The sequence below is a fragment of the Pseudophryne corroboree genome, chromosome 2 (assembly GCF_028390025.1).
Source record: "Pseudophryne corroboree isolate aPseCor3 chromosome 2, aPseCor3.hap2, whole genome shotgun sequence".
Taxonomy (NCBI): Eukaryota; Metazoa; Chordata; class Amphibia; order Anura; family Myobatrachidae; genus Pseudophryne; species Pseudophryne corroboree.
Window position 1 is genome coordinate 398,770,199 of NC_086445.1, and position 26,317 is coordinate 398,796,515.

Consider the following 26,317-nt stretch of genomic DNA (forward strand, 5'->3'; position numbering starts at 1 on the left):
CAGGGGCATAGCTAGAAATATTGCAGGCCCCAAGGCAAAAATTTGTGAGGGCCTCTATGTACCACCCAATGGTGAAAATGTATATAACACATGTAACTTTGACAGGGAAGGTGGGACCCTCTCAGCTCTGGGCCCCATACTCAGGGCCACCATCAAGGGGGTGCCCTGTGTACAGCTGTCCCGGGCCCGGCTAGTCTGACAGATTATTATCTGAAGAACAGTGTATAAGCCTTGTATGTTTTGCAATAATACCATATATAAATAGCTATAGAAATAAAATGAAGAAGATACAATTTATTTATTTTAAAATGTTGATCTGTTGTTTTGATATCCATATGAATGGACTGGCACCACTGAGGGCATATGTGTATCTCTCACCACTGGGAGCATTGTGTAAGGGGCACCGCTGGGGGCATATGTGTATCTGGCACCGCCGAGGGCATATCACTTCAAACTAAATCTACACCCCGTGAGCCTACACTGCTTTTCTCACCTGCATTTCTGCAATTCTTCTGCTCGGATTCCCTTACAGTCTCCTCTCCTACTTCCACTTTCCCTCAACCTATTCACCTACTTATCACTATGTCAAGGCTTTCCTATACTCCCCACATCACTCAGTGTCTACCTAATAATGTATCTTTATCCTTACCCCCTAGTCTCCTACACCTCCTCCTCTCTCCCCTCCTCTGTCTCCCCTCCATCCCTCTGTTTCCTTCCCCCACCTTTCCTGTTACCCCACTTTCATTCACCTCTGCCCCATGGTCCTGCTACCCCACAACTCAGCCCTGCTCCCTCTCTCCCTTCCCTGTCACCTCCCCACACCCCCATCCACATCACACTGACCTCCCTCCCTGCCCACCTCCTGCAGTTTCCCCTCCTAGCTCAGGCACTCGTACCATCACTACTCTCTCATCACCCCTGCCCTCAAAATTAATCCCACCTCATCGCTACAGCAACCCTGATAATCTCATTCACATCTCTCCCACAGACTTATACCCCCTATCCTGTGCACTCTGGAATGCCAGATCTGTTTGTAACAAACTGGTCCCCACTCATGACCTTTTCATTTCCAAATCCCTACACCTACTAGCCATTACTGAAACTTGGATTACGCCCTCTGACACTACTTCTGCTGCTGCTCTCTCTGCTGGGGGCCTCACATTCACACACACACCCCGACCTGGGGGTCGCCATGGGGGTGGTGTCGGGGTCCTTTTACCTTCTAGTTACTCCTACCAACTCATACCACCAGAACCATCCCTTATATTCTCTACATTTGAAGTCCACGCCATACGCCTCTTCCAACCAGTCCATCTTAGAGTAGCTGTCATTTACCGCCCCCCTGGCACTGCTTCCAAATTCATCGACAACTTTGCTTCCTGGCTTCCCCACTTCCTGTCTTCTGACATTCCCACCATTATCCTAGGTGATTTCAACATCCCTATTGACATCCCCACACAATCCCCTGCCTCTAAACTCCTTAACCTCACCTCCTCACTTGGTCTCTCCCAGTGGACCTCCTCACCCTCCCATGTGAATGGGAGCTCACTGGATCTGGTCTTCACTCACCGCTGTGATATCTCTGATTTTTCCAACTCCCCATTTCCCCTCTCTGACCACCACCTGCTCTCCTTTAACCTATCTCTCTCTGCTTCCCCATCTCTACCTCCTAAGGCTACCATCACTAAGCGTAACATTGAAGCTATTGACACCACATTCCTTTCCTCCCTGTTTGACTCACTTCTCTCTCCTATTCTCTCTCTCTCATGCCCTGAACAAGCCACTTCCACATACAATGCTTCTCTTCTGCTCTTGACTCTGTTGCTCCACCAACCACTATTCACCCTCGCAAATTAACACCTCAACCCTGGCACACCAAATGCACCAGATATCTGCAAAAATGCTCACGTACTGCTGAGCGACACTGGAGGAAATCACGCTCTAAGGCAGATTTCCTCCATTTCAAACTTATGCTCTCATCCTTCAGTGCTGCCCTTTCTCTTGCTAAACGGTCATACTTCAAGAACCTCATCTCCTCCCAGTCTTCCAAACCCCCGGCGCCTCTTTGCCACTCTCAACTCACTCCTCTGCCCACCTACACCTCGTCTCCCTTCCTCACTCTCTGCTCTTGACTTTGCCACTTACTTCACATCCAAAATTGACTCCATACGTCAGGACATCACATCACACCAGACCATCAGTAACCAGCCTTCTCCCATCCCTTACCAACCCTCCCCATCCCTCGCACCAACTCTGTCATCTTTCTCCCATGCATCTGGAGAGGAAGTCATGGCCCTCATTCGTTCCTGTCCCCTCACCACCTCCCCACTTGACCCTATCCCCTCCCGCCTCCTCCGCTGCCTCTCTTCTTCTGCTTGTTCCCATCTTTCCCACCTTCTCAATCTCTCTCTCTCATCAGGCACTGTCCCCTCTGCCTTCAAGCACGCACTCATCTCTCCTATTCTTAAAAAACCTACCCTTGATCCAAACACTCTCTCCAACTACCGACCCATCTCTCTCCTCCCTTTTGCCTCCAAACTCCTTGAGCGTATTGTCTACAACCGCCTTACTTCCTTTCTTTCCTCACACTCACTACTTGACACATTCCAATCTGGCTTCCGTCCTCTCCACTCCACTGAAACTGCCCTTACAAAAGTATGCAATGACCTCCATGCTGCTAAATCTAAGGGACACTACTCTCTACTTATTCTACTTGATCTCTCTGCTGCTTTTGACACTGTGGACCATCCTCTCCTACTGCAAATCCTTCACTCCATTGGTCTGCATGACACTGCCCTCTCTTGGTTGTCGTCCTACCTTTCTGACCGTTCATTCTCTGTCTCCTCTCATGACTCCACCTCCCCCTCACTTCCACTAACTGTAGGGGTACCCCAAGGTTCTGTCCTTGGTCCTCTTCTCTTCTCTCTCTATACGTCCTCACTAGGTAAGCTCATTAGTTCTTTTGGTTTCCAATATCATCTCTATGCTGATGACACTCAAATCTATCTTTCCTCTCCAGACCTCTCCCCTACTCTCCTCACTCGTATCTCCAACTGTCTCTCTGCTATCTCTTCCTGGATGTCCCAGCGCTTTCTTAAACTTAACATGTCTAAGACCGAGCTGATCATCTTCCCTCCCTCCCGTATAACCTCACCTCCTACAATCTCATTATCTATTGATGGCACTACTATCTCCTCTACCCCCCAAGTGCGCTGTCTTGGAGTAATCCTTGACTTCTCCCTCTCCTTCAAACCACACATTCAGCACCTCTCACAAACCTGCCGTTTTCATCTAAAAAATATTTCCAGGATCAGACCCTTTCTGACCCAGGATGCTACTAAGACTCTTATCCACTCACTGGTCATCTCCAGACTGGACTACTGTAATCTCCTCCTGACTGGCATTCCTGACAAATACCTCTCTCCACTCCAATCTATCCTCAATGCTGCTGCCCAGCTCATTTTCCTCACCAAACGCACTACATCCACCTCTCCTCTCTTACTAGACCTTCACTGGCTCCCCTTCCCTTTCAGAATCCATTTCAAACTTCTCACACTTGCTTACAAAGCCCTCACCCACTCCTCTCCCATCTACATCTCTGATCTTATCTCGCTTTACACTCCCACCCGTCCTCTTCGCTCTGCTAATGCTCGCCAACTCTCCTGCCTACGGATTACTTCCTCCCACTCCTACCTCCAAGATTTTTCACGTGCTGCACCACTTCTCTGGAATTCCCTACCTCTCCCTCTCAGACTCTCCACCTCTCTACAAAACTTCAAACGGGCTCTCAAGACCCACTTCTTCACCAAACCCAGCCAAATCTCATCCTAACACTCTGTTCTACACTCTCTATGTACCCCAATTGTGTCACCCCTGTCTGTCTACCCCTCCCCTTTAGAATGTAAGCTCTCACGAGCAGGGCCCTCCTCCCTCATGTGCTTACCCTTTTCTTACTTTAATAATCTTCAGCTGCACCAAATCCAGCAGTCTTCTGCCACCTGATACTTATTCCAGTGTCATCTGCTGATGTAGCTATGTTTATTTACCCTGTACTTGTCCTATATTGTAGCCAACTGTAAGTTGCTGTTTTCCTAGTTGATTATTTGTTTATGTACTCTGTAATTGGGCGCTGCGGAACCCTTGTGGCGCCATATAAATAAAGGATAATAATAATAATATGTGTATCTCACACCACTGGGAGCATTGTGTAAGGGGCACCGCTGGAGGCATATGTGTATCTGGCACCGCCGAGGGCATATGTGTATCTGGCACCACTGGGGGCATATGTGTTTCTGGCACTATGGGGGCAGCATGTTTATTTTGATTGTATTTCATTTTTTAAAAAAGTTATGTTAACTTGTTACTTAGGTTTGATGCTTTTGGCCAAAATATTAAACTAAAGGACTCTTGATTACTTTAAAATATTAGCATCCTTCCTTAAGGATCTGATACTGAATTGGCCAATTAGTTTTCATGGTTAGTCACCATGAAAAATAATTATTTAAAGGATTTAATGAGGGTGGTTAGGTACCTGCCTAAAGAGTCCACCTTGACGTGGTGGCAGGCTTGATAATTTTTGGCCAAAAAATGTGCCTAAAATATTTTTTGTAAAAGTGTGTGTGTGTGTGTGTGTGTGTGTGTGTGTGTGTGTGTGTGTGTGTGTGTGTGTGTGTGGGGGGGGAGGCTGCCTATATTGTCAGTCCTGGGCTCCACAATTCCTGGTGGCAGCCCTGCCCATACTCCCTGTACCTATAGTAGCTACGCCCTTGAGTCAGACCATATGGTTCCGGAAACTGACTAACTGACTGGAAGACTGTCTTGTTTTCATGCCACACCCAGCAACATTTATAAAACTGTACTGTATACAGATAACGTTTTTGGTTGTTTTTTTACAAAAACTGTACATTTATGTATTTTCTATAATTCGAAGTTTTGTAAGTATGTAAGTACGGTACTGTATATATAAATAAAATTAACAGTAACCTATATAGCGCCAGAATTTTCCATTGCACTTTAAACTTGGGAACGGTAATCCAGTAATTAAAAAAAGTAAAATAATACTGGGTAATAACAGACAAAGAGGAAAGATGGCCTTGCTCAAAAAATATATTGGAGATATACAGTGCGTGGAAAAAGCTGCACTCTCAATAATCATATATAAACAACAGCTGAGGTGCATTGTCTTCCAGAGGGAAATGTCGCAAAACACTGCCTCCATAATATTACATTTTCAATAGGGAAGCAAGTGATCCCAGCTGCAACATGACTTGGTCTTGAAAAAGGTCCATGCCAGGACCGAAACGTCGACCTCTGTATACTTGGTCATGTGAGTGTTGATTAAAATAATTTTTTCTACTCTGGTGAGTGCTTCCCTATTGAAAATTGTATCTATATATATATATATATATATACACACATATATACATATACATACACACATATGTGTCCACTGACACCTGCACCGCAAATCACGCCATACAGCCCTATTTAGTCCACCACGGATTTTGCTAGTCGTGCCAAAATCCTAAATTGTACACCAGGGGTATTTTAACATGCGTAACCCCAGCTGCTATGGAACTATACATCACAGCAAAACTGTAGCAGGGCATGCTGTTATGTGTAGTTCCACAGCAGCTGGAGGGCCACAGCAGCTGGGGAGTTAAATACCACTGTAGTACACTATGGGGGTCATTCTGAGTTGATATCTCGCTAGCTACTTTTAGCAGCCGTGCAAACGTATTGTCGCTGCCCACTGGGGACTGTATTTTCACTTTGCAGGAGTGCGAATGCTTGTGCAGCAGAGCGCCTGCAAAATAATTTTGTGCAAAACAAGACCAGCCCTGTAGTTACTCTTCGTGTGCGTTGATTCTCACGATGGAGGGACGGCTTTTGACGTCACACACCCGCCCAGCGTTCGCCCAGCCACGCCTGCGTTTTTCTAAGCACTCCCTGAAAACGGTCGGTTGACACCCAGAAACGCCCACTTTATGTCAATCTTCCTGCGTTCGGCCATGCGACCGAATGCTTCGCTAGAGCCTGTGCTCTTTGTACCCGTACGTCGCGCGTGCGCATTGCCGTGCATACGCATGCGCAGATTAGCCTTTTTTTTCACTGATCGCTGCGCTGCGAACAAAGGCAGCTAGCGATCAACTCGGAATGACCCCCTATAAGTGAACAGACACAAAAATGAGGGGGAAAAATAGCACAATGAAGGAAAAAGTAGCAAAGCTGAGGAAAAAGTTTACAATCCAGGGTGAAGTGGCAAAAGACAGGCCCAGAACAATGCTCCCCACTAGGATATAAAAAATTAACAGAGGAAAATACTCATATATTAAGGTTTCAATAACCAGAAATTTAAAAAATATCAAACAACTCACATATAAAAAACTGTATATCAGCATATATCATAAAAAATGAAATGAGTATGCCTACCAGAACAAAGGAATGCGGTAACTGAATGAAGCACTGTAGGTAGAGGCTTGAAAGTTCTGTGATTCAGGTTCACACAAACCACGTCTGCATCTACAGGGCAAGTTGTTAGGGAAGAACCCAGGAAACGTAATCTACTTTCAATGTTTGGGCCTAATTCATGTTTGTACGTAAATGCAATTTGCGATTCGCAAGGCTATGGAGCTACTAATGTTAGTAAGCGAAGCTGCCGCCCAGGAATGAAAACAGACGCCCACCAGAGTCATCGCAAGCTCAATCCCAATTGCGTACACGTTAGCAAACTATGTGGTATATTCAACTGAAGTCAAAAGCTGCCGTCTGTCGAAAAGACAGCAGTTTTTCGACTTTTCTAGGTCGGAAGGGGTTCCAACCTATTCAATCTAACCCCAAATTATTCGACAAATCCAGGAATTCACGAAAAGCACATGGATCGGCGGAATAGCTGCCGATCCGCGTGCTTGTGTCGAAAACGGGGCCAAAACCGACAGGTTTTAGCCCCCTTTTCGACCATCTCAATTCATTAAAAACCACATGGTCAGATTTCATGCAACTGCGTCGTCCCACCCTGTCCCCCCGTTTTTGACGAGGAGATCCGTTCTGCAGATGTGCATAATATAATGTTTAAATATTTAAAAAAATACTTTTTCAACTTTATTAAATAAAATAAATTAAAAAAAACAATGTTGTTAACGCTTTTGAAGGGAAAAAATAAGAATTTACTTACCGATAATTCTATTTCTCGGAGTCCGTAGTGGATGCTGGGGTTCCTGAAAGGACCATGGGGAATAGCGGCTCCGCAGGAGACAGGGCACAAAAGTAAAGCTTTCCGATCAGGTGGTGTGCACTGGCTCCTCCCCCTATGACCCTCCTCCAAGCCAGTTAGGTACTGTGCCCGGACGAGCGTACACAATAAGGGAGGAATTTTGAATCCCGGGTAAGACTCATACCAGCCACACCAATCACACCGTACAACTTGTGATCAAAACCAGTTAACAGTATGATAACAGAGGAGCCTCTGAAAGATGGCTTCCTAACAATAACCCGAATTAGTTAACAATAACTATGTACAATTATTGCAGATAATCCGCACTTGGGATGGGCGCCCAGCATCCACTACGGACTCCGAGAAATAGAATTATCGGTAAGTAAATTCTTATTTTCTCTATCGTCCTAGTGGATGCTGGGGTTCCTGAAAGGACCATGGGGATTATACCAAAGCTCCCAAACGGGCGGGAGAGTGCGGATGACTCTGCAGCACCGAATGAGAGAACTCCAGGTCCTCCTTAGCCAGAGTATCAAATTTGTAAAATTTTACAAACGTGTTCTCCCCTGACCACGTAGCTGCTCGGCAAAGTTGTAATGCCGAGACCCCTCGGGCAGCCGCCCAAGATGAGCCCACCTTCCTTGTGGAGTGGGCCTTTACAGATTTAGGCTGTGGCAGGCCTGCCACAGAATGTGCAAGTTGGATTGTGCTACAGATCCAACGAGCAATCGTCTGCTTAGACGCAGGAGCACCCATCTTGTTGGGTGCATACAATATAAACAACGAGTCAGATTTTCTGACTCCAGCTGTCCTTGCAATATATATTTTTAATGCTCTGACAACGTCCAGTAACTTGGAGTCCTCCAAGTCACTTGTAGCCGCAGGCACTACAATAGGCTGGTTCAGATGAAATGCTGACACCACCTTAGGGAGAAAATGCGGACGAGTCCGCAGTTCTGCCCTGTCCGAATGGAAAATCAGATATGGGCTTTTGTAAGATAAAGCTGCCAGTTCTGACACTCTCCTGGCCGAAGCCAGGGCTAGTAACATGGTCACTTTCCATGTGAGATATTTTAAATCCACCTTTTTTAGTGGTTCAAACCAATGAGATTTTAGAAATTCCAAAACCACATTGAGATCCCACGGTGCCACTGGAGGCACCACAGGAGGCTGTATATGCAGCACTCCCTTAACAAAAGTCTGGACTTCAGGAACTGAAGCCAATTCTTTTTGAAAGAAAATCGACAGGGCCGAAATTTGAACCTTAATAGATCCCAATTTGAGACCCATAGACAATCCTGATTGCAGGAAATGTAGGAATCGACCCAGTTGAAATTCCTCCGTCGGAGCACTCCGATCCTCGCACCACGCAACATATCTTCGCCAAATGCGGTGATAGTGTTGCACGGTTACTTCCTTCCTTGCTTTAATCAAAGTAGGAATGACTTCTTCCGGCATGCCTTTTTCCTTTAGGATCCGGCGTTCAACCGCCATGCCGTCAAACGCAGCCACGGTAAGTCTTGAAACAGACAGGGACCCTGCTGAAGCAAGTCCCTCCTTAGAGGTAGAGGCCACGGATCTTCCGTGATCATCTCTTGAAGTTCCGGGTACCAAGTCCTTCTTGGCCAATCCGGAACCACTAGTATCGTTCTTACGCCTCTTTGCCGTATAATTCTCAATACTTTTGGTATGAGAGGCAGAGGAGGAAACACATACACCGACTGGTACACCCAAGGCGTTACCAGCGCGTCCACAGCTATTGCCTGTGGATCTCTTGACCTGGCGCAATACCTGTCCAGTTTTTTGTTGAGGCGAGACGCCATCATGTCCACCATTGGTCTTTCCCAACGGGTTACCAGCATGTGGAAGACTTCCGGATGAAGTCCCCACTCTCCCGGGTGAAGGTCGTGTCTGCTGAGGAAGTCTGCTTCCCAGTTGTCCACTCCCGGGATGAACACTGCTGACAGTGCTATCACATGATTCTCTGCCCCGCGAAGAATCCTTGCAGCTTCTGCCATTGCACTCCTGCTTCTTGTGCCGCCCTGTCTGTTCACATGGGCGACTGCCGTGATGTTGTCCGACTGGATCAACACCGGTTTTCCTTGAAGCAGAGGTTCTGCCTCCACACTCCCTGGAAGTTTCTTCCTTGTGTGACTGCTCCCCAGCCTCTCAGGCTGGCGTCCGTGGTCACCAGGATCCAATCCTGTATGCCGAATCTGCGGCCCTCCAATAGATGAGCACTCTGCAACCACCACAGAAGAGATACCCTTGTCCTTGGAGACAGGGTTATCCGCTGGTGCATCTGAAGATGCGACTCTGACCATTTGTCTAACAGATCCCTCTGGAAAATTCGTGCATGGAATCTGCCGAATGGAATTGCTTCGTAAGAAGCCACCATTTTTCCCAGGACTCTTGTGCATTGATGTACAGACACCTTTCCTGGTTTTAGGAGGTTCCTGACAAGCTCGGACAACTCCTTGGCTTTTTCCTCCGGGAGAAAAACCTTTTTCTGAACCGTGTCCAGAATCATCCCTAGGAACAGCAGACGAGTTGTCGGCATTAACTGGGATTTTGGAATATTCAGAATCCAGCCGTGCTGTTTTAGCACTTCTTGAGACAGTGCTAATCCCCTCTCTAGCTGTTCTCTGGACCTTGCCCTTATTAGGAGATCGTCCAAGTATGGGATAATTAATACGCCTTTTCTTCGAAGAAGAATCATCATCTCGGCCATTACCTTTGTAAAGACCCGAGGTGCCGTGGACAATCCGAACGGCAGCGTCTGAAACTGATAGTGACAGTTTTGTACAACGAACCTGAGGTACCCCTGGTGTGAGGGGTAAATTGGAACGTGGAGGTACGCATCCTTGATGTCCAAGGACACCATAAAGTCCCCTTCTTCCAGGTTCGCTATCACTGCTCTGAGTGACTCCATTTTGAACTTGAACTTCTTTATGTACAGGTTCAAGGACTTCAGATTTAGAATAGGTCTTACCGAGCCGTCCGGCTTCGGTACCACAAATAGAGTGGAATAATACCCCTTTCCCTGTTGTAGAAGAGGTACCTTGACTATCACCTGCTGAGAGTACAGCTTGTGAATGGCTTCCAAAACCGTCTCCCTTTCGGAGGGGGACGTTGGTAAAGCAGACTTCAGGAAACGGCGAGGCGGATCTGTCTCTAGTTCCAACCTGTACCCCTGAGATATTATCTGCAGGATCCAGGGATCTACCTGCGAGTGAGCCCACTGCGCGCTGAAATGCTTGAGACGACCGCCCACCGCCCCCGAGTCCGCTTGAGAAGCCCCAGCGTCATGCTGAGGCTTTTGTAGAAGCGGGGGAGGGCTTCTGTTCCTGGGAAGGAGCTGCCTGTTGGTGTCTCTTCCCCCTTCCTCTGCCTCGTGGCAGATATGAATATCCCTTTGCTCTCTTGTTTTTAAAGGAACGAAAGGACTGCGGTTGAAAAGTCGGTGTCTTTTTCTGTTGGGGAGTAGCTTGAGGTAAAAAGGTGGATTTCCCGGCTGTAGCCGTGGCCACCAAATCTGATAGACCGACTCCAAATAACTCCTCCCCTTTATACGGCAAAACTTCCATATGCCGTTTTGAGTCCGCATCGCCTGACCACTGTCGCGTCCATAAACTTCTTCTGGCCGAAATGGACATAGCACTTACCCGTGATGCCAGTGTGCAGATATCCCTCTGTGCATCACGCATATAAAGAAATGCATCCTTTATTTGCTCTAAAGACAGTAAAACATTGTCCCTATCCAGGGTATCAATATTTTCAATCAGGGACTCTGACCAAACTACTCCAGCACTGCACATCCAGGCTGACGCTATAGCTGGTCGTAGTATAACACCTGTATGTGTGTATATACTTTTTTGGATATTTTCCATCCTCCTATCTGTTGGATCTTTAAGTGCGGCCGTCTCAGGAGAGGGTAACGCCACTTGTTTAGATAAGCGTGTGAGCGCCTTATCCACCCTAGGAGGTGTTTCCCAGCGCGCCCTAACCTCTGACGGGAAAGGGTATAAAGCTAATAACTTCTTTGAAATTAGCATCTTTTTATCGGGGGCAACCCACGCTTCATCACATACATCATTTAGTTCTTCTGATTCAGGAAAAACTATAGGTAGTTTTTTCACACCCCACATAATACCCTGTTTAGTGGTACCAGTAGTATCAGCTAAATGTAACGCCTCCTTCATTGCCAAAATCATATAACGTGTGGCCCTACTGGAAAATACGGTTGATTCGTCACCGTCGCCACTGGAATCAGTGCCTGTGTCTGGGTCTGTGTCGACCGACTGAGGCAAAGGGCGTTTTACAGCCCCTGACGGTGTTTGAGGCGCCTGGACAGGCACTAACTGATTGTCCGGCCGTCTCATGTCGACAAACGACTGCTTTAGCGTGTTGACACTATCCCGTAATTCCATAAATAAAGGCATCCATTCTGGTGTCGACCCCCTAGGAGGTGACATCCCCATATTTGGCAATTGCTCCGCCTCCACACCAATATCGTCCTCATACATGTCGACACACACGTACCGACACACAGCAGACACACAGGGAATGCTCTTAACGAAGACAGGACCCCACTAGCCCTTTGGGGAGACAGAGGGAGAGTTTGCCAGCACACACCAAAAGCGCTATATATGACAGGGATAGCCTTATAATAAGTGCTCCCTGTATAGCTGCTTTTATAATATAATTTTTGCCACTATTTTGCCCCCCCTCTCTTGTTTTACCCTGTTTCTGTAGTGCAGGGGAGAGACCTGGGAGCCGTCCTGACCAGCGGAGCTGTGTAAGGAAAATGGCGCTGTGTGCTGAGGAGATAGGCCCCGCCCCTTTTCCGGCGGGCTCGTCTCCCGCTCTTTAGTGTATTCTGGCAGGGGTTAAATATCTCCATATAGCCCCGGAGGCTATATGTGAGGTATTTTTTAGCCAAATAGGTTTTCATTTGCCTCCCAGGGCGCTCCCCTCCCAGCGCCCTGCACCCTCAGTGACTGCCGTGTGAAGTGTGCTGAGAGGAAAATGGCGCACAGCTGCAGTGCTGTGCGCTACCTTTAGAAGACTGAGGAGTCTTCTGCCGCCGATTCTGGACCTCTTCATGTTTCAGCATCTGCAAGGGGGCCGGCGGCGAGGCTCCGGTGACCATCCAGGCTGTACCTGTGATCGTCCCTCTGGAGCTGATGTCCAGTAGCCAAGAAGCCAATCCATCCTGCACGCAGGTGAGTTCACTTCTTCTCCCCTAAGTCCCTCGTTGCAGTGATCCTGTTGCCAGCAGGACTCACTGTAAAATAAAAAACCTAAGCTAAACTTTCTCTAAGCAGCTCTTTAGGAGAGCCACCTAGATTGCACCCTTCTCGGCCGGGCACAAAAATCTAACTGGCTTGGAGGAGGGTCATAGGGGGAGGAGCCAGTGCACACCACCTGATCGGAAAGCTTTACTTTTGTGCCCTGTCTCCTGCGGAGCCGCTATTCCCCATGGTCCTTTCAGGAACCCCAGCATCCACTAGGACGATAGAGAAATCGTCAGTTAAGTGGTAAAAAAAGTCGAAGTGAGATGCGGGAGCAGAGACCGGGAGAGCCGCGGGCAGACGGGGGAGAGCAGTGCCAGAGGATGTCACAACTGACGCTCACTGCAGCGTCCACCCGGCTCCAGCAAGTGAGACCTCGCTTGCTGGAGCCGGGTGGAAGCTGCCGTAAGCGGCGGCTGTGATGCGGGAGCAGAGACAGGGGAGAGGAGGAGACGGGGGAGTGCAGCGGGCAGCGTAGCCGGAGGATGTCACAGCCGCCGTTCACAACAGCGTCCACCCGGCTCCAGCAAGCGAGGTTTTGCTTGCTGGAGCCGGGTGGATGCTGCCGTGAGCGGCGGCTGTGACATCCTCCGGCTACGCTGCCCGCTGCTGTAGCGCTGCTCTCCCCCGTCTGCCCATGGCTCTCCCCGTCTCAACGCCCGCATCTCATTTCGACTTTTTTTAAAGTTGCATTGAGATTGCATTGAATAGCCCAGGTCGGAATGGATTCGACTTCAATGAATATACCCCTATGTGCCTTATTCAGGGATGAACGCAGCCGCTAGCCGCTGTGTTTGCATGTAGCTGCCGTGTCCATCGGATCTACATACTGGCCATAGTGAGCACTTGCAACCCATCATCATGCAATTGCATCCCGGAAGAATGCGATCGCATAGTGATTGACAGACGCAGGCATCGGGGGGCAGTGCCACGGATTTTACTGGGTGCGGTCCAGACAACTCAGGCATGTCCGGACCGTTTTCGGGGGCGGCTGCGTGACATCACACACAGCCACTCCGAGAAAAAAAATGTTGCCAGATCACCTGCCAGGCGGCACATCACACATGCTTGGTCGCCCCCAGCATGTGAGTAACTGTATGCTGCGGAAACAAGATCTGCGTCCATCTCTGAATAACCCTCTATATGCAATTACAGAGAAAATGGAAGCTAAGGGTTGGTCTATGGCTACGCAGAATGGCCACAGCAGCAGCGAATCAGACGCCATGTATTTGCATGGGACAATCACGAAGCCATCAGCAGATGGCCATGACACATCTGCATTTTCCCAACCACTCCCCTAAAATTCCCCGTAAACACCTCCAAATGGCCACTTCCTGTCAATAACTCTGTGACAAAGTTCTCAGTGCGAGCAGGATTGCTATGTCACTCTCGTGTGTGCGCACTGCGATTGCAGGACATGCAGTTTGTCGATAATCGCGCCGTTGCGTGACAATCAGCCATTGCGTACAAAAATAAATTAGGCGCTATTTCTGAGGCACAGAAGTCATTACTGTGGCTTCTTAAATAGGCATGTAAAGTCTCATACATTTATGTTATTTATTTATTTATTACCAGTTATTTATATAGTGCACACATATTCCTCAGCGCTTTACACAGCATATTTGACCATTCACATCAGTCTCTGCCCCAGTGGATCTTACAATCTATATTTCCTACCACATGTACACTAGAGTTAATTTTGTTGGGAGCCAAATAACCTACCAGTATATTTTTGGATTGTGGGAGGGAACCGGAGTACCCGGAGGAAACCCACGCAAGTACAGGGAGAATATACAAACTCCACACAGTTAGGGTCATGGTGGGAATTGAGCGCGCCGCCGACGGATGTCTCACCCGTGCAAAGGGTGATAGAGAGCGGCTTCCTACAAATTCACCTTGTGCAGGAAAACTATTACAGTGACTCAGTGAGTAATAAGAACCGTACAGTTTTTCAATATAAATATCTATCCAGTCCATGGAAAAGTTTACATCAAATTATGGTCACAGATGCTGAATACATCAGACGGAGGACATATCTTTATTAGAACTGTGAGATACGGAACAACCATTAGAGTCAAATTTCATTGAAAGTCTCTTTTTACAATATATAGTGACCCTCTCTTACATGTTTTTATTTAGGCATGTATTATGCTAATATCTGAGGTGCAATATACCCAAGTTTTATGTGTTATCTAACATTGGTCTATTATTAATCTATTTTTTTATTTATGTGTATTCTTTCGATTTTTCTGATGCTAGCTTAATAAATTGTTTTTTATATATTTGGTATCATTTTATTGGAGTTAAGTGCCGGCCTGGTGTTTGTTTCTAATGGTGGGAATTGACCCCATGACCTCAGTGCTGTGAGGCAGTAATGCTAACCATTACAACATCCATACAGGAGAGGTCTAAAGTAAACATTATGCGCCACAATATTGGCAACAGTGACAAAAGGAAATGTCAATCACAATCCTAATCCTTAATTTATGTTCTGGGAAGTACAGCACAATGATTTCAAAATCCGGATCTGCATCTGCACAGCCTGTACTATGTCTGCCCTAAAGTGACCAATTCTGTTCTGTAAAACAGTGTTGTTATGACACCAAGTCTAATTTTGCTTTCTGTTGTAAACATGTAGTGTGTATGCTAGTTCTCATTGCCATTTTTACAGATGTTTAATTGCCAGTGACGTGCGGTCAAGGAAGGCCCACCTGCCATACTCCTGTATACTCTGGAGTTTTGACTGAAAATTATTATAATAATAAAAAGAAGATATAACATAAATATCACCTTTGTATTATTTATATTATCTTTGCATTATTCTAATAATTTTTATAGTCAAAACCCACCACCAAATCATATGTGAGTGTGGAAATCGTCTGATACTAGTCAGTGCCTCCCCAGCCATTGACCTCACTGCACCTCACTGTTAATTGCCAATGTTAAGGAAATAATACTATGAATTACTGATAAATAATTCCATTAAATAAAACCACATGTACCATTATTGTATTGTATGGATGTGTGCTGACCATTCAAAATTAGATGATGCTTAAATCTTTCTATTACCTTTAACAAAAAGTGAAAGCAAATGTTTATAAAAATTGGAGGAAAATTCTATTTTGTTAATGTAACCTATTCCCGCAGGAAGGTTAGTTATATATCAAGCTCCCCTGGTATGTTACTAGGAGCTCCTTCTCTTCCCCTCCTTGGGGACTATATTAGTGCCTCCACCCAAGCTAAAGTAATGAGGCGGCTTGCTTGGGTAAGCCGAGGATGCAAAAGTGGTAATGCACCCTTAGATTTTCCTCCACAACCTACAGGGTCCAGGGGATTGAGTATCAATAATTACTGTTACCATGTACCGTTCCAATAAATGATAAAGTCTCCCCGTGGAATTATAACCCGTATTACCTGTTCTATGTTTTCTTTCCAGGTTGGATTATCTCTTCACGGGCACACTACACCAGGTAAGTACTGCAGTTGTTTTTTTTATTACCATGTAATAAAGAATTGTACATTCAAATATAACCTAACACTTAAGAACTAGTAACTATACTCTACTATACATATTACTGATGCATGCAATACAAAAAACTCTATAGGTACCTTGTCTATAGTCTACTAGACTATAGCCCTGGGGATTTTAGAAAAACATAGCTGCGCAGCAAGATCTACAGTATACTTTAAATGGGGTCCCAGATATTAGTTAAAGTCCAACTGAGAAGTTCGGTGGACTTAAGCTTCTGTGGATCAGGTGAGAAAGTATCACAATGTATCTCAATTACCTCCGTCTTTCCATAACCTGGGATACTACTGAAGAAATCAATGTCGGAGGCGTAGCCAGCTGCCCTAGTTGCGGCAACTCCGGGGGTCAAAGTCTGAGATTGAGGAATGATGGTATGGTTTGAGTGTTATGTGGCTCCGTACGTCTCTCTGGTTATGTCCGACTAGACCCGTCTACCCTTCCTAGGGTTCAGGCTTATACTCAGTAGTGCTGTGGGGTAGGATCCCCTAGTCTAACTTTATGTGGTTACTTCAGTAGATAAAGCTTTACATTACACACCTAAACGATATATAATGATAGACAAATAATGATGCCGTTTCCAAAAGAGAGTTAATGTACTTGATATGGTTTTATTTGTTTTTTTTCTCTTTGTATGTGCACCTAAGGACGCTCTCAGTGTAATAGTAAATGCAGGATCAATCTAGAATTCATTTGGTTAGATGACAACAGGGAGGTAACCTATAAACAATGGCGCGGACTACTATTCTCCTCTTGTTATATTACCTTTATAAAGGTTCACTCCTTCACTGAATAGGTAGCCTTCTTTGCTACACTAGCTCTCCAATCTGCAATTGTCTCACGAATGTCAACAGTTAACCCGTCGGAAAATAATTGATCTGGGAATCACTGACTCGGGCTAAATTACCCGTGTCACTGTGTTGCATCAACGAAATGTGACGTTAACCAGTGAGCTCTAGGCGGGGCCCACTTCTAAGTGTAGTGTCTGAAGATGAATCTGGCTCCCTCACTGAATGTAGGACAGATTGGTCATCAACAGCCTAGACATTCAACCTACACTTATATGGTGAGGGCTCAGAGTCTCGAGGTAATGAAGTGTAGTATAATTAGGGAGATAATTACTCTTTCAATATTAATGCTGTATATGCTGCTCCCCCAACTCACAACAATGATGATGCTGTATAGGCTGATGGTAGAAAGAACTGAATCAGTGTAGATCAATCAGCCCCTACACAGCGTCCTCCGTTGCTATGGAGTAAGGGACCGCCTGTCTGTCTCTTCTCCTCCGCTAACTAGGCTGTCCCTTACTGCTGCCGTGGCTCCCAATTGCTACCACATATCGGATTATGCCCCACTTTCACGATACTCAAACAAAATGGGGCAGTTGGGGCAGTCTCACCAGCGCTGCTGTCGGGCACCTCTAGCTGCCGTTCTCCCTGCTCCAGCGCGGCTCCCGTCCAGAGCCTCTCGCTATGCAGCGCAGCGTCTCGGCTCCTGTGTCCGCTCTCCACGATAAGCGGCTACCTCTGGAGGCTCTGTACTTCGATCTCCACCGCCAACTCTCTGGTATATGAGCGGCTATCTCCGGCGGATCTGCACTCTGGTCTCCCCCCGCTTCTCTCAGGTGCGTATCAGCTACCTCTCCTCAGCGCTTCTCCCCCCGGCCTCTTCCCTCCTTGTCCTCCTAACCGATCTCTCCAACCGTTTTTTCTTCCTCATGCCTCTTCTGGAAACTTCTTCCTCAATACCCCCGTGCCCCCGGGCTCCCTCGTGCCCACTCAACTAACATCAGCAATCAGCATGGCTACTCATATTATTCTTATAAATTATAATTGAGTACATTTATCGGCTATATATAAAACAAATGCAGTGCTTATTCCACTCATAATATTCTTGGGGCTACATTAAAAAATAAAAATAAATATGTACAGTAAAATGTATATTTATAGGAATGCGTGGAACAAAAAGGAAAATGAGAATGATGCTTGTGAACAGTTTAACAATTTCAACTTCAACTTCATAACTTGATATTGTGCTGTCAACGTTATGTCGACATTGTAAATGTTGACCCAGTGCCGTAACTAGCCATTTTAGCGCTGTGTGCAAGAAACGACAGTGGCGCCCCCCCCCCCCATGTAAGACAGGGACAGTGCGCGCCGCAGGCGCGTGCAAAATTTATAGGGGCGTGGCTTCATGGGGAAGGGGCGTGGCCACAAAATAACAGCAATTCATACTACGGTGCACAGTAGTCTACATTATTCAAATTACGCTGCACAGTAGCGCCACTACACCAGGTAGAGCCCCTTTTATACATTACAGCAGACAGCGTCCCCCTTTTTACACATTACGGCAGCCAGTCCCCCTCTTTACACATTGCGGCAGCCAGGCCCCCTCTTTACACATTGCGGCAGCCAGGCACCCTTTTTACACATTGCGGCAGCCAGACCCCCTTTTTATACATTGTGGCAGCCAGGACCCCATTTTACACATTGCGGCAGCCAGGACCCCATTTTACAGATTGCGGCAGCCAGGACCCCCCCTTTTTACACATTACGGCAGCCAGTCCCCCTCTTTACACATTGCAGCAGCCAGGCCCCCTCTTTACACATTGCGGCAGCCAGGCACCCTTTTTACACATTGCGGCAGCCAGACCCCCTTTTTATACATTGCGGCAGCCAGTCCCCCTTTTTACACATTGCGGCAGCCAGTCCCCCTTTTTACACATTGCGGCAGCCAGGCCCCCTTTTTACACATTGCAGCAGCCAGACCCCCTTTTTATACATTGCGGCAGCCAGGCCCCCTTTTTACACATTGCGGCAGCCAGACCCCCTTTTTATACATTGCGGCAGCCAGGCCCCCTTTTTACACATTGCGGCAGCCAGGCACCCTTTTTACACATTGCGGCAGCCAGACCCCCTTTTTATACATTGTGGCAGCCAGTCCCCCTTTTTACACATTGCGGCAGCCAGTCCCCCTTTTTACACATTGCGGCAGCCAGGCCCCCTTTTTACACATTGCGGCAGCCAGGCACCCTTTTTACACATTGCGGCAGCCAGACCCCCTTTTTATACATTGTGGCAGCCAGTCCCCCTTTTTACACATTGCGGCAGCCAGGCCCCCTTTTTACACATTGCGGCAGCCAGACCCCCTTTTTATACATTGCGGCAGCCAGGACCCCTTTTTACACATTGCGGCAGACGGTGTCCCCCTGAGAGAGAGAGAGAGAGAGAAAAAGAGAGAGAGAGAGAGAGAGAGAGAAAGAGAAAGAGAAAGAGAGAGAGAGAAAGAGAAAGAGAAAGAGAAAGAGAGAGAGAGAAAGAGAAAGAGAGAGAGAGACATACTTACCTTCTCCCCGCTGACAGGCTCCTCGTGCAGCTCCCTCTCGGTGCAGGCTGTGTGAGGTGAGAAGGAGGAGGAGGGAGGGGGAGCAGGGAGCCGCATCAGCGCTATTTGATTGGTAGTAAGCGCCGCTGCAGCATCCCCCTCTTCTTCTGTATTGGTTGCCTGGCGCTGCTGTGGATGCTGGGATGAAGGAACCGCATCCCAGCATCCATAGCAGCGCCGGGCAGCCAATACAGAAGGAGAGGGGGATGCTGCAGCGGCGCTTAGTACCAATCAAATAGCGCTGCTGCGGCTCCCTGCTCCCCCTCCCTCCTCCTCCTTGAACCCGGCGCTGGTCTCTCTCCTCCAGCGCGGCGCACGGCGCACACAGAGGCGGCATGTAATGAGTCAATTTGACTCATTACATGCCGCTGGCCGTTGCCCCCTTAGGGCAACTGCGCTGTGTGCCAAGCCCCCTTGGCACACACGTAGTTACGGCCCTGTGTTGACCTATTGACTATATACCCTCAATAGGTATTCAGCATTGTAAAAAGACCCTACAGAATAAACGGGATGCGGCCAAGATGCCGGCTGTGGGGATCCCGGCTGTCAGAATCCCGACAACCATTCAGAATACAGACATCGGAACTCCGATTGGGTCAGGATACCGAGGCCAGAATCCTGACAGCAGGCATCTCTACTGTAAGTATGGCCGCAAGGTTAGGTTTAGGTGTCAGGCTGGGGGGGAGGGTGGAAAGGTTAAGGGTAGACTGCGGGTAGGGTGGGTAAGGATTTGGCACCCTCCGGGGGTTCAGGGTCAGGCTGTGAGGTCGGTAGGGTTAGGTTTAGCCAGCAGAAATGGAGGATTAGGTTTAGGCGACTCCAGGGGGTGGTTAGGGTTTGGCATTAAGGGGGAAGGTTAGGGTTAGGCTGCAGGTAGGTAGGGTTAGGGGGAGAGGGTAGAACACCCCTTACTCACCCCTGTCAAAGTTTTGATCTTTGGGATCCCGGCATCAGTATTTCGATTGCCAGGATCCCATACAGCGGTAAAACATACTAATTCCTTGCACAAGACACAGGGCCTACCATAATATCCTCCAGGTTGCTTAAAGTGCTGATATTTCTGGGATTTCGCCGTGAGATTTAAAGCAGCAATTTTAAAAGGCAAAACCAATTACCTTAAAAAAAAATGTCGCTTTAAATCTTGCAGCTAAATCAACAGAACTTCTCCACTTTCAGCAAACTGCAGGCAATTACATGTAACACACATTTCTAGCTGATATTTTGAAATTACCAACTGCTTGTGTATGGTGATAAATTGGGACACTAAATCCTGTTATGTACCAGAATTTGACAAATTTCTAAAACAGGTAAATTACATGTCACATATTACTATGTTTATTTTACCAGATAGTAAAGCTGGATTTGCACAAAATGTTCACAACTAGTAATGTAGTATAATTTTTCATTATTAACATACAATAAAAGTGATGCCTTCCCAAATCAGACAAGAAACAAATCACTAGCTATTTAAATCTCAATTCAAAAACAAATAACACTGTAAAATCAGGTTAACTTCAAGAAAAACCTTTCATATCATATTTTCCATTACGCCAAAAAAGAAACAATTTAAACATACATTTTATGCCTGCAACCTACTTGATTCTTTAACAGTCCATTCTGCTGTAGATTACAGTGTAACAAGAGACCGTATCAAATCACAGACTGTTCTTTTGTTGAACGTGGAACTGCAACATCCTGAAAACTGAGCTGTGCTGTTAACTGCCACTTGCATCATCCACTGCAGCTGATGGGATTTCTCTGCTGCACAGAGAACCATGGAGTGACTTAGTATTGCATGAGATGGGTTTTATTGTGACATTCAGATTTACAATACTGTGACAAAATTCTGCTGGGGTTTGAATGCACTGCCTCTCTGCTTCAGTGCCTGCCCTCTGACCCTTATGTAATAGCTTGCTAGGTGCAAGAACCAGCACAATTGCATTGACTTAGGACCCTATTCAGTAAGGATTGTAAATTCAGCTTTTTAGCAGAATTTGTAATCCTTTGTCTCGCATGCTGGGGGCCGCCCATCACAGGTTAAGGCCGCCCAGCATGCTAACAGCCCGCCGCGACCACACACTAATTGTGATCGCGCCGTCATTTTGGCCGCTGACATCACTTTGATCACTGCCCCGATCATGCCCATGCCATGCCCCCCCCCCCCCCCCCCGTTCCGAAGCCCCGGTAAGTTTTGCCTTTTAAATTATTGATGCTTTAAATCTATGGGCTAAATCAACGGAATTGCGCCAGTTCCTGCAACGCACAGGCTATTACAGACAGGCCTATAAGTTTTCTGTATAATTTCTCACCAGTACGTATGTCTTCTCCACTGTAATGAGCCCTGCGGTAATAAGTTTTCAGCAGCCTCCAGCAGGTTTTTATTAGCAGTGGTTTTTATTTGTATCTGAGCTTTCTGTCCCTTAGGGGGGCAATTCTTCAAGCTCTGCAGAGCTCTGCCTCTACTTTACACTGTGAATAGCAGCAGTGAATACTAAAACAACTGGAAACAGCTGATCCGAAGATCAGCTGCCCCCACCAGCCCTGGGTGGTTCACACGTGCACACAAAGAACAGTGGGGCAAATGTATTAAACCTGGAGAAGGGATAAAGAAGTGATAAAACAGTGATAAGTGCAAGGTGATAACGCACCAGCCAGTCAGACCCTGTCATTTTTCAAATCCGTAATGATTGGCTTTTGGGCGTTATCACCTTGCTCTTATCACTGCTTTATCACTTTACCCCTTCTCCAAGTTAATACATCTGCCCCAATCTGCCTGGTGAAAGGCGCTGAGCGAGGTGGACAGATCTTTGTAATGCCGGTCCTCCTTCCCGTAGGAAGGAGTTTGGGTCTGGGAACAAACGCCATATGAAGATGGCGAAGGTTCCTACTGTCAAGCTCTGAAAATGTTATATCTTTAGAGTTTGATGAATTTTGGTCCCCATGCAGTACTATTGTATGGGGACCAAAATTCATCAAGCTCTAAAGATAGAAAGTGGGCCAGATTGAGACTGAAAGGTAAGCAGGAGATACACGTGCTATCTCAAGCACTAAGTTTATATTATTTCTACAAAAGAATGTGAAAATGTTAGTTTTCACTTATTTTTGTAGAGAAATTAAGTCCTCCTCCTAATTCTAGGTCCATTGCCTTTTGCCTTCTAAATATCTAAATGGCTTGTGTATGCAGTATTCCAACTGTAATTGATTACCCTGGGTCTGCCTTGTTCTCGGTCCAGTCACCCTTAATTTACCCTGCTGAAGTTCCAAATTTCCCCATGCTACCTAAGGTCCAGCGGCCTCTAAGTACCAAAAGAAACAATGCACTGAAGTCAAGAGCATTCTGCGACCACTAAGAACTCTCCAGTAGTGGTTTGGGAGTCAGGTTCTTTCCATTTCCTTATTTATGTTATGCCTACTTCGTCTACTTGGATATTCTTTGTTACGTCTGTGTATTATTTATTTTTTCATTTGACTCCTGGCATTGAACGCTGCCTTGCAAACTTAGTGGCAAAGGGATTAAATGAAACATACTCCTACTGCTGCCCCCCAATACTACAATATACTTTCCCTCACACAGTTGAGATAGTGCTTAAGATACTTAGGGCCTAATTCAGAACTGATCGCTCCTCTGAGTTTTTGCAGAGGTCTGTGATCAGATAATCACCGCTCATAGAGTGAAAGCCCGCCACCTGCAAGTGTGTGAATGCATGTGTACGCCATGAGAAAACTTCGCCAGACAGCGGACATCTGCAAATCCATTCGCAACTCACTCACCATCTAATGATTTTTCCAGTCTGTGCGTAGCCCAGGACTTACTCCTACAGTGCGATACAACCAGGCTGAAGAGGGACAGAGCTGATGTGACACACCCACCCTACCGCTTGGGAACGGACACTCCCAGAAAACGGCCAGTCACCACCCCCAAATGTCCACTTTCTGTCAATTAACTTGCCACAACAGCGATCAGGTCTGAATTAGGCCCTTAGTACCCTTCCATCAGTCTTGAGTGATAACCAGAGTCGGAGCTACCTGCTCATCAACGGTATGCAACGCAGGGAGGCGCCAAGCTGAAGAGGTGCTCTCCCTGCTCTGCTACCCTGCTGCTGCTCATGTCAAACTGGATGACAGGACAGGTAGCAGCGCTGGCAGTGTAGCACGGCTTCCTCCCCCTCCTTCTCCCAAGAGAGACTGCAGGACGCGTACGGAGGGGGGCACATATATGAAGCACTATAAATATATATAAATATATAAGGAGCGTGTGGTACATGAGTTGTTAAAAGTTTCTGTGTTTTCCCTGTCAGAGACGGGAATCTGCCCATTATAGCGATTTAGTACACGTGTGTCGACATGTGTGAGTGCTCTGCCACAAACAGCTATGGGAATCCCTCTGTCGGCATTGCCGACTCCTGATGGTACTTGATTCAGTAGATGAAGTGTCAGCATGTCGGTAGTTGTAAGCTTTTCCAAAGTAAATACAGTATGGGAGGCACAGTCGTATGTTGGTGACCCTGTCGGCACCAACTGTTATAACTGGGTGTAATTTAACATGATAATGTAAAAAACCTATACCTGTATATATATATATATATATATATATATATAATAAGAATTTACTTACCGATAATTCTATTTCTCGTAGTCCGTAGTGGATGCTGGGGACTCCGTCAGGACCATGGGGATAGCGGCTCCGCAGGAGACAGGGCACAAAAGTAAAAGCTTTAGGATCAGGTGGTGTGCACTGGCTCCTCCCCCTATGACCCTCCTCCAAGCCTCAGTTAGGATACTGTGCCCGGACGAGCGTACACAATAAGGAAGGATTTTGAATCCCGGGTAAGACTCATACCAGCCACACCAATCACACTGTACAACCTGTGATCTGAACCCAGGTAACAGCATGATAACAGCGGAGCCTCTGAAAAGATGGCTCACAACAATGATAACCCGATTTTTGTAACAATAACTATGTACAAGTATTGCAGACAATCCGCACTTGGGATGGGCGCCCAGCATCCACTACGGACTACGAGAAATAGAATTATCGGTAAGTAAATTCTTATTTTCTCTGACGTCCTAAGTGGATGCTGGGGACTCCGTCAGGACCATGGGGATTATACCAAAGCTCCCAAACGGGCGGGAGAGTGCGGATGACTCTGCAGCACCGAGTGAGAGAACTCCAGGTCCTCCTCAGCCAGGGTGTGTCCCTGACCAAGTAGCAGCTCGGCAAAGTTGTAAAGCCGAGACCCCTCGGGCAGCCGCCCAAGATGAGCCCACCTTCCTTGTGGAATGGGCATTTACATATTTTGGCTGTGGCAGACCTGCCACAGAATGTGCAAGCTGAATTGTACTACACATCCAACTAGCAATCGTCTGCTTAGAAGCAAGAGCACCCAGTTTGTTGGGTGCATACAGGATAACAGCAAGTCAGTTTTCCTGACTCCAGCCGTCCTGGAAACCTATATTTTCAGGGCCCTGACAACATCTAGCAACTTGGAGTCCTCCAAGTCCCTAGTAGCCGCAGGTACCACAATAAGCTGGTTCAGGTGAAACGCTGACACCACCTTAGGGAGAAACTGGGGACAAGTCCGCAGCTCTGCACTGTCCGAATGGACAATCAGATATGGGCTTTTGTGAGACAAAGCCGCCAATTCTGACACTCGCCTGGCCGAGGCCAAGGCCAACATCATGGTCACTTTCCATGTGAGATATTTCAAATCCACAGATTTGAGCGGTTTAAACCAATGTGATTTGAGGAATCCCAGAACTACGTTGAGATCCCACAGTGCCACTGGAGGCACAAAAGGGGGTTGTATATGCAGTACTCCCTTGACAAACTTCTGGACTTCAGGAACTGAAGCCAATTCTTTCTGGAAGAAAATCGACAGGGCCGAAATTTGAACCTTAATGGACCCCAATTTGAGGCCCATAGACACTCCTGTTTGCAGGAAATGCAGGAATCGACCGAGTTGAAATTTCTTCGTGGGGCCTTCCTGGCCTCACACCACGCAACATATTTTAGCCACATGTGGTGATAATGTTGTGCGGTCACCTCCTTCCTGGCTTTGACCAGGGTAGGAATGACCTCTTCCGGAATGCCTTTTTCCCTTAGGATCCGGCGTTCAACCGCCATGCCGTCAAACGCAGCCGCGGTAAGTCTTGGAACAGACATGGTACTTGCTGAAGCAAGTCCCTTCTTAGCGGCAGAGGCCATGAGTCCTCTGTGAGCATCTCTTGAAGTTCCGGGTACCAAGTCCTTCTTGGCCAATCCGGAGCCACGAGTATAGTTCTTACTCCTCTACGTCTTATAATTCTCAGTACCTTAGGTATGAGAAGCAGAGGAGGGAACACATACACCGACTGGTACACCCACGGTGTTACCAGAACGTCCACAGCTATTGCCTGAGGGCCTCTTGACCTGGCCAGTTTTTTGTTCAGGCGGGACGCCATCATGTCCACCTTTGGTCTTTCCCAACGGTTCACAATCATGTGGAAGACTTCCCGATGAAGTCCCCACTCTCCCGGGTGGAGGTCGTGCTGAGGAAGTCTGCTTCCCAGTTGTCCACTCCCGGAATGAACACTGCTGACAGTGCTATCACATGATTTTCCGCCCAGCGAAGAATCCTTGCAGTTTCTGCCATTGCCCTCCTGCTTCTTGTGCCGCCCTGTCTGTTTACGTGGGCGACTGCCGTGATGTTGTCCCACTGGATCAATACCGGCTGACCTTGAAGCAGAGGTCTTGCTAAGCTTAGAGCATTGTAAATTGTTCTTAGCTCCAGTATATTTATGTGGAGAGAAGTCTCCAGACTTGATCACACTCCCTGGAAATTTTTTCCTTGTGTGACTGCTCCCCAGCCTTTCAGGCTGGCATCCGTGGTCACCAGGACCCAGTCCTGAATGCCGAATCTG

General features: G+C 47.1%; 1 protein-coding gene across 4 annotated transcripts in view; it reads right to left on the minus strand.

The window, feature by feature from the left end:
- Nucleotides 1–26,317, minus strand: part of AFF3 (ALF transcription elongation factor 3) — a 771,336-nt gene that overhangs the window by 681,497 nt on the left and 63,522 nt on the right. For 2 of the 4 annotated variants that reach the window (XM_063953378.1, XM_063953379.1), the window contains one exon: nucleotides 21,014–21,178. The exons of 1 other annotated variant lie outside the window; for it this stretch is intronic. The gene's annotated coding sequence lies outside the window, so the exon portion shown is untranslated. Of the gene's footprint in view, nucleotides 1–17,432; nucleotides 17,726–21,013; nucleotides 21,179–26,317 lie in introns of those variants that run through there. One more of the 4 variants, XM_063953380.1, reaches the window with a different exon arrangement.